At 37.1% G+C, this 7681-nt stretch overlaps 1 pseudogene; it reads right to left on the bottom strand.

Annotated features, from left to right (window-relative positions):
* Window positions 1-399: 399 nt before the first annotated feature.
* On the bottom strand, window positions 400-6836 carry LOC107937262 (uncharacterized; annotated as a pseudogene).
* Window positions 6837-7681: the final 845 nt, after the last annotated feature.

Here is a 7681-nt window from a genome sequence, read left to right as displayed (position 1 = left end):
CAACTGTAGACTAACACTTCCATTGAAATTTTCATTTTAAGCAAACCACTTTTAATGTTATATTTATATCTTATAATCGTACCATATTTTCATAACAAGATATACATATACAACGCCCAAATCAGGAAGCATGATCCCTGTGAATTATTGTACATGTTGATTGCATCTGCTTAAAGTTAAAATTTTAAATTTTAAATTTTAAGATTTAATCTTGAATTTCTCTTTGTTTCTTTTATTTGTTGCTTATATTAGTTTTGTTATTAAAGAGTTTACAAAAACATAGGTTTAAATTCCAAGTCTAAATCTGATCACATGTAGGTTTAATCCTACTCTATTCTGGAAAGTTAATTTGAGCTGAAAAATATTCTATCAACATTTGATGTTATTCAACACTAAAAAGATTGAAGTGACGTGATTTTATTGAATGCTGAAGCACATTTTAGCATCTTCCTACTATAATAGAAATTACTCTGACCTAAAATAAGAAGAAGGTTAGTAGACAGAGATAACATGTGTACAATCAAATTTACATTTAACCTAAGGGGGGAAAATTTGAAAAGCCTTGGTGCTACCTGGAAAAAGCTAAATATCTGTCATTTAGCCCTCTTAGCTTACGACTTGTTTTTGACAACTTTAACACTGCTGTAGAACCGTTTGAGATCCTTCATAGCCCTCTCTTCAATCTGAATCTATCTAATAGAAGAAGTTGCTTCAACCTCGGGTATGAACCGGAGACTCATTGCAGGGGAATCCAATGGCGAATCTTGACCAGTAGCTGTTGGACACCCACTCACTTTGGTTTTTGGACTGTGAGAAAGTCTGCAGTTGTTTTCCCTGCTTTTAGTTGAACAGACCGAAAGAAAGAAAAAGAAGTGAGTCCTGCAAATGGCGGGAATGAGCCGCATAACGCGGTTCAAGATGCATTGCATGGAATGGAATGGGATGAAAATGTAATACAAGGAGGAAATGCGGATAAATTACTATAAATGATGAAACCAGTTAAGGATGCATGTATGCTGAAAAGACAGAGAGAGATAGGTTTGCAGGAACTTCGCGTACCTGCTGCATCTGAATGTCCCTAAGAGATGGCCGAAAAAGATGAGTACCACCAGAAGCAGCCCAAGGAGGTGTGGTTCTTTCTACATCAGATACTTGTGAAGCTTGAACTGGGCCGACAAAAATTGGTTTGGATGGCAAGAATGAACTCAGCAGGATTTTTCCTTCTTCATTTCTAACCTCGGGAAGATCTTCCACCTGATTTTTGCTTCCAGTTAGCCAGTTCACCCGTAGTTTGCTCTGTTCATCCTGAATTTCACAGAGTGATGCTTTTCCCTTCAAAACTTTTGCACCGCGCCACGCAGGGCCCTCACTTCTGGGTGTTGGTGGAGAGAGTAGAATGTGTTTTGGTGCATCATCAAGAGCACCACTCAGAAACATAGAAAGTCCACCGTTCCTTTTCTTCTTCTTTGTTGTTGTTTGTGAAGTACTCATATCTTCTGCATGGACCGAGCTGTCCTTTCTTTGAACAAGGAAAGTAGACTTTTCCGAGGCTTGGTCCGTTATAGTTCCTTCGACCATAGCATTTTCTTCCTGTCAAAAATAACAAAGACTTCAACACATAAGATAACTTATTCAAGTAGCTTTAACCTCTTTTTTCATTTCAGTAATTTATTTAAATAAACGGAAGATTACTCTTTGAGATGCAGAATATGAGACCCTAAGCAGACTTATCAGGATAAGAAATACCAAAAAGCAAACTCACAAAAGACCAAAATAATAAGTCTCTGCATATTGCCGAACTACAACAATGTCAATGACTGATTCAAAGTACAAACCGGCTCATGATCTGGAATTTAGAATATCAAAGAGTCTTTTAAAACATCAAACCTAATAATGTAGAAAATTGATATTGATTATCATATGGATGCTAGTTATGATGAATGTCAAGATCATTTGATAAAACATGGGGTTCAATTTTTAATTTATGCTCCTGCGTAGAAATTATAATAAGTTATTGCAAACTTTTGAACCATAATTCACGGTTCTGCATCTAGGACCTACTAGTTGAAAATTTTGAGAAACTCGCAACGAAAAAGAGAGTTGGTAGGAGTAATGATAGAGTGCGAAGGAAATGAAATAAACTAGACAAGATTTTATTCAATATGGGATAGAAGAAAGAACATGCAACAAATGAGTAGCAATTCTTTTTTCTTCAAGAACTTAGGCAGATTCCTAGACCATGCAACAAAACTGTAGCAATTCTTTTTCCCTTGAGAACTTAAATAGACTCCTAGAATGTGCAACATAACTGTAGCACTTCCTTTTTTTTCCCTCTAGGGCTTAAATGGGTTCCTATTTCTCTTAAAATCTCATGTGCGGCACTCTCACAGCATTTAGAAAGCAAAAGAAAGAAATGCACTTGAATCCAACCAAAGAGTCTGCAAACAATTAAGCACTAGAACGACAACCTAGCAAATCTTCAGTTAAGTGTCCACTAAAAAGTGAGGCATTAGAAAGACATCTTTAATAAGAAATCGAACCTTATTCATTAAAACTTGGGGGATTTCGATATTAGAAATGTCCGTCACAGAGTTTGGTTCTATGTTACTGGTACTAAAATCCAAGACTCTCTCAACTTGAGCTACCCTTTGTTTGCTCTTCCTCCTCTGTTTTCTTGAAACCTCAGCCTTTTTATTTCCTTTAGCATCTGCTGAAACTGAACAAGATCCTTTCGACTGAGATTTTTCAACTGGTAGACCAAGCTCAGCAAGAGAATTTTCAAGATCAGGTTTTCTTTGCAGCTTTGCAATTTGCTGGTCATCAAGGATGTATCCACCCAACTGCTTCATTTCAAGCACCTCGATCTGCTGCAACTTCTTCTGTAAAGCTTGAACTTGTTCGGAGATCCCTTGATTAAGATAATCTTTAGGTTGCAGAAAAGAATCCAATCTGTCTCCTTCACTCACAACACAGGTTTTATTCTTGTTATCACGGGGTCCTTAGAACCTCACTTTCACTATCCTCCTCATCACTATTGATGAAAACCGGAAAGGTGTTATGAGCTGAAATGTTAGCAGAAGAATTTTCACAGCCAAAGTCAAAACGGGGAGTTTAAGGATTAGTGATACGGAGCGTTTTGTTATAACAGAATAGTCCACGTCATTTTTTATTTGTAATCTCTTTAAATCTGCATGTTTTGCATGGGAAGCGATATTCAAGGAATTATTCAACAAACAAATTTCTCAGTCTCTCTCTTTTCTCCTTCAAATCTTTCTCTGTTCTCTATTCGAATTCTCTCCCATATCAAAAGGTAGCAGTAGGAGTGGGAAGCCGTCGGTAACTCCATGATTCTGTTGATCTCGAGTCTAATGACTTCTCAAGACTAGCAAGAACATCTGGTGATGCGCTTGCAAAAGCTTGTGATGAGACTGTTAAGATATAGTCCAAGTTACGAATGACAATATCCTGCATTCATGAAGTCAAAACAACTTTGTAGTCAAAGTATATTTCCATGCCAAACACCGTGTCAAGAAACCTTACCGGAAAGGCTTAAAGAAGGAATCCAAGCCAACATTACAAATTAGGCACAAACTAAAGCCTTCTGAAGAAAATAAGAAAAAATTTCTCCCAAAAATTGTTAAGACCTCAGAGGGGATTACCTCACAATACTTCCTTAGATCATCAGCTCCAAGTGAATCAGCAATTTGAAGTAGTTGAATTGCATTTTGTGGCTCCACTAGACACTCTGCTGCTACTTTCTCACAAAGACTCTTTAAGCTAGGTATGGTCTTCTTCTCGGAACCAAATTTATGCATGGATGATCTCATGCCACTTGAATCGGGATCATTAAACAAAACTTCCTCATCCAATTCTTGTACTTCATCATTGACTTTCAACTTCGGGACCTGATCACTTGGGGGCATATTGGGAGGATAGATGGGGTGGTAGGGAGAAACAATACTCAAAAGATGAGTTTCACCAACTGCAACTGAAGTAGCCCTCTTAACTCCATGTAACCGAGTTGCAACAGGTGGTTTATCCATACTTTTCTTGCCATCCTACATGTGAACATCACCTGTAGCAGTGGCAGTTGCAGCCCAGTACTTACCAGCAGAAATGCTTATGATTGTTTTCTCACAAAGGGAATATAGCTGTACAAATTCATCCAAATGAAGTAAATAATAAGCTTCACTCCAGGGGAAGTTAAAATCAACGAAGACAATGGAATAGAACCTGTTGGCATCTAAGATCAGGATCCGAGGAAACCCAATAAAATAATGCTCCATCTTCAGTAATAGCCATGCTATGTACCATCCCGGCAGCTATTGCAACCACATGAAGTCTCTCCTTTCGATGAAATTTCATAGGGGTGCTTCCACTCTTCTTTAGATTTCCGGTAATGACAACTCGTCTAGGTGAAACAAGTCGATGACCCCAAGTATATACCTGCCATACAAGTTTTACTGCGGTTAGGCCTATATTGCAAAAAATATACTCTCATTCCACAAAAAAGTGAAAACGCAACTCTCATTCGTGAATTTTGAATTCAAGTACATGGGATTTAGAAATAGTGCAAGTAGAGATCAATGTAATTATCAATTATAGAAGGTGCTGGTATAATCACCTCTCCGTCAGCTCCCAATACAATTGTGAATTTAGAAATATTTTGCAGTTGCAACACCCTTGAAGACCTTGCCTTTGAGGTACTCAACTATTCTTGGTGTGTAATTTGATGCTGAATTAGAGGTGCCATAACCAAGTTGATCCTCCCGGTTGCAGCCCCAAGTGAAAACTTCACCAGACTCAGAGACAATGGCAGTATGCTTATTTGCAGCAGCAACAGCAACTATTCTTGATTTAAGTGAGCTTACTCTACGCGGTGTTGGTTGGGTATCCACAGACGTATAGCCCAACTGACCCTCTGCACAACACAAGATAATGTCTACTTCAGCATTTCTAGCCTATAAGTCCTTGATTTGTTTGAACAATGCAGAACATTATTTTGCCGGTCAACATGTAGAAGGCATGCAATATTGAATCAATTAATACAATCAAGCGAATTTTCACTTCAGGAAATAACTATCGCCTATGGTCACCAAATGCTAGTATAACCAATGAGTTTTTACCTCTATTAGATCCCCAAGTGAACACTTCCCCGACCTCCGTAGCAACTACAGTGTGATGTTTCGCTGCAGCAATTGCTTTCACCCGACGAGCCCCCAAACCAAAAGTCACTTGGCAGGGAGTGATAACTGCAGCTTGACCACTGAAAAGTATAAAGGATAAAATAATACGTTCATGGTTGTTGACTCACATCATCCTCTATACCCAAAATAAAAATAAAAACAAAACTGTTTCAAACTTTTAAAATTTTCAGTATGGTATTCCAGAAAAAAAGTAAATTAAAGAAAACACATGATGTAAAATTTAAACTAACAGAATTCAACATCTAAAGATCCCATGGCTTAATTTAACTTCAGAGTTCCTGCTTGAAGAATCATTAAAGTGGGTAAGATTCTGTCATATACAAAGGGATAACAAATCTTATACCTATGGATGTCAAAGTCAGGGTGCCCTAGTCGCCCCCCCCCTTCCAAAACCCCAGGTGTAGACCTTTCCATGAGCAGTAACAGCTACACTGAAATTTAGCCGCAGAAATTAACTTGATTATGGAGCCATGAAACGAATCAAGTTTGCATGGTAACTTCTGTATATGGGCATTTCCTGTTCCAAGTTGATAGTTAACACCACTTCCCCAGCAAAACACCTTGGTAGCAACTAAAAACACATGGAAAACCGTGTTATACTTAAAAAAAGGCAGATTTGATTATATATAACAATCAAATGTTCTCCAACAAAGTAAAGATAGTAGCAGGTACCTGAATCAAGCCCACTTTCGAAAACCTTCAACACAGGCCCAGAAAGGAGATCTATAGGTGTTCTACAGTTTGAATCTTCCAATGTAATAGAAGCACCAGACTGAAGGAGAACACTAGCTACAGCAAGATGACCAAAATGCAGAGCTCTATGAAGGCTACTCCATCCGGATTCTCCATCCTGAAACATACATTCTGAAGTGTAATTTGAAAGAGGATTGAGCATAATTGGACCATCATAGATCTCTATAACTTCATAATGTTTAACACAAAGATAATAGACATTCTAAAGCAAGGTACTCGACAGGCATCTATTACAAACCAGGACACATTCAGATTAACTAAACAATAAGAAGAATAAAACACATTAGCATCAGGATCAGCACCAGCAGCTAGAAGCCTCTGAATAATGGGAAGGCGGTTTCTCCAAGTTACAATGTGAAGAGGAGTCAGGCCAAACCTGTTCCTACAGTTTACGGTACCAGCAGTCTTCTTCAATAGCGTCAATGCTGAATCTACATCAGGCAAGGACCCTTCTTGCAGAGCAAGCCACAAATCTTTATGTGATTCACTAGGTGAGACTTTTCGCACAGATTTTGGGGGGTTCTGTTTCTGTCCTTGAGGTGAAGTTAACATCTCTACTACTTTGCATGTCAAGAGAACAGTCTATAAATAGTATTTTTTATCGAAAAAAAATAAAATTCAGAAGTCACTGATAGCTCCTACGTATGTCTATAGCCAGAGATCCAAACACATAAAAAGAAATTAGGACAGACAAAAAATACAGGCACAGCTTCCTCGGTTCCAACTAGTCCATTGGAAAATCAAGACATCAACAAGGTTTAGAATCTATTTCCATTTAAATGTAGAGCTGTGTTGATAACATATCCTCTTGCTATCGTCTTCACCATCTTTACTATGAAGAGATACCAATTTCAACAACCATTCATAAACCCCCATGAACATTCACAGTGAAGAAGGATATCTTGTATAAATAAAGAAGTGAAGCAACATGCTGCATTTAAAATTTCATGAATCAGCATAAAGTATTATGTAGAAGTGATATATAATAGCTAAGGAAAAATTAATGAACAACATAAAAACAATCAAAACTAGCAATTTTTATGATGTAAATATCAAAAGAAATTAGAAACTTGCACATGTGCAAATGCATTTGACCTCACAAGCTATCTCAAAATATACAGCAACAGAAATTAAATAGAGTGACATTAGATTTAAACTGATTCATTTCTAAGGAAGCAAATGACTGCAGTAAACAATTACAAGCAAAGCTGTAGAGCTAAAGCAAAATATAGAATTTAAAGTGGGAACAAAAGAGAATAACAAATTAATCATGGGAAAATCAGTTTACAGATAAAAAAAATTACATGAATTTAACCAGCTCACATAATTATAAATTACACCAACAATAAAAAAAAAATCAAAACTTTAATTCAATTACAATAGCTCCTCAAAGTTCCCAGCTTCAGCAATGACAACTCAAAAGAAAATACTCATTGTCAAATTCTCAATAATATCACCAAAAACAACACAGAGGTGAAGAAAGTGCTGCGAGGAAATGCTACAATTGAAAGCAAAGGAAACCAAATCTTTTCACATCACCTTAAATAGAAATCCCAAGAGATATAGACGGAAAGTCGAAGACTATAACTATGAATAAATTTTCTCTTCTTTTTTCTTTTCTATTACAGAGAACCAAAGCTTAAGATTATATTATACCCCAAAAGAACCAAAGGTATAAAAACGCAAGTGAAGGAAAAATTAGAGACCGAACTGAAGACGAG

Source organism: Gossypium hirsutum, chromosome D13 (genome assembly GCF_007990345.1).
Source record: "Gossypium hirsutum isolate 1008001.06 chromosome D13, Gossypium_hirsutum_v2.1, whole genome shotgun sequence".
Taxonomy (NCBI): domain Eukaryota; kingdom Viridiplantae; phylum Streptophyta; class Magnoliopsida; order Malvales; family Malvaceae; genus Gossypium; species Gossypium hirsutum.
Note: the sequence above shows the minus strand (reverse complement) of the source record. Positions and strands in the feature narration are given on the sequence as shown.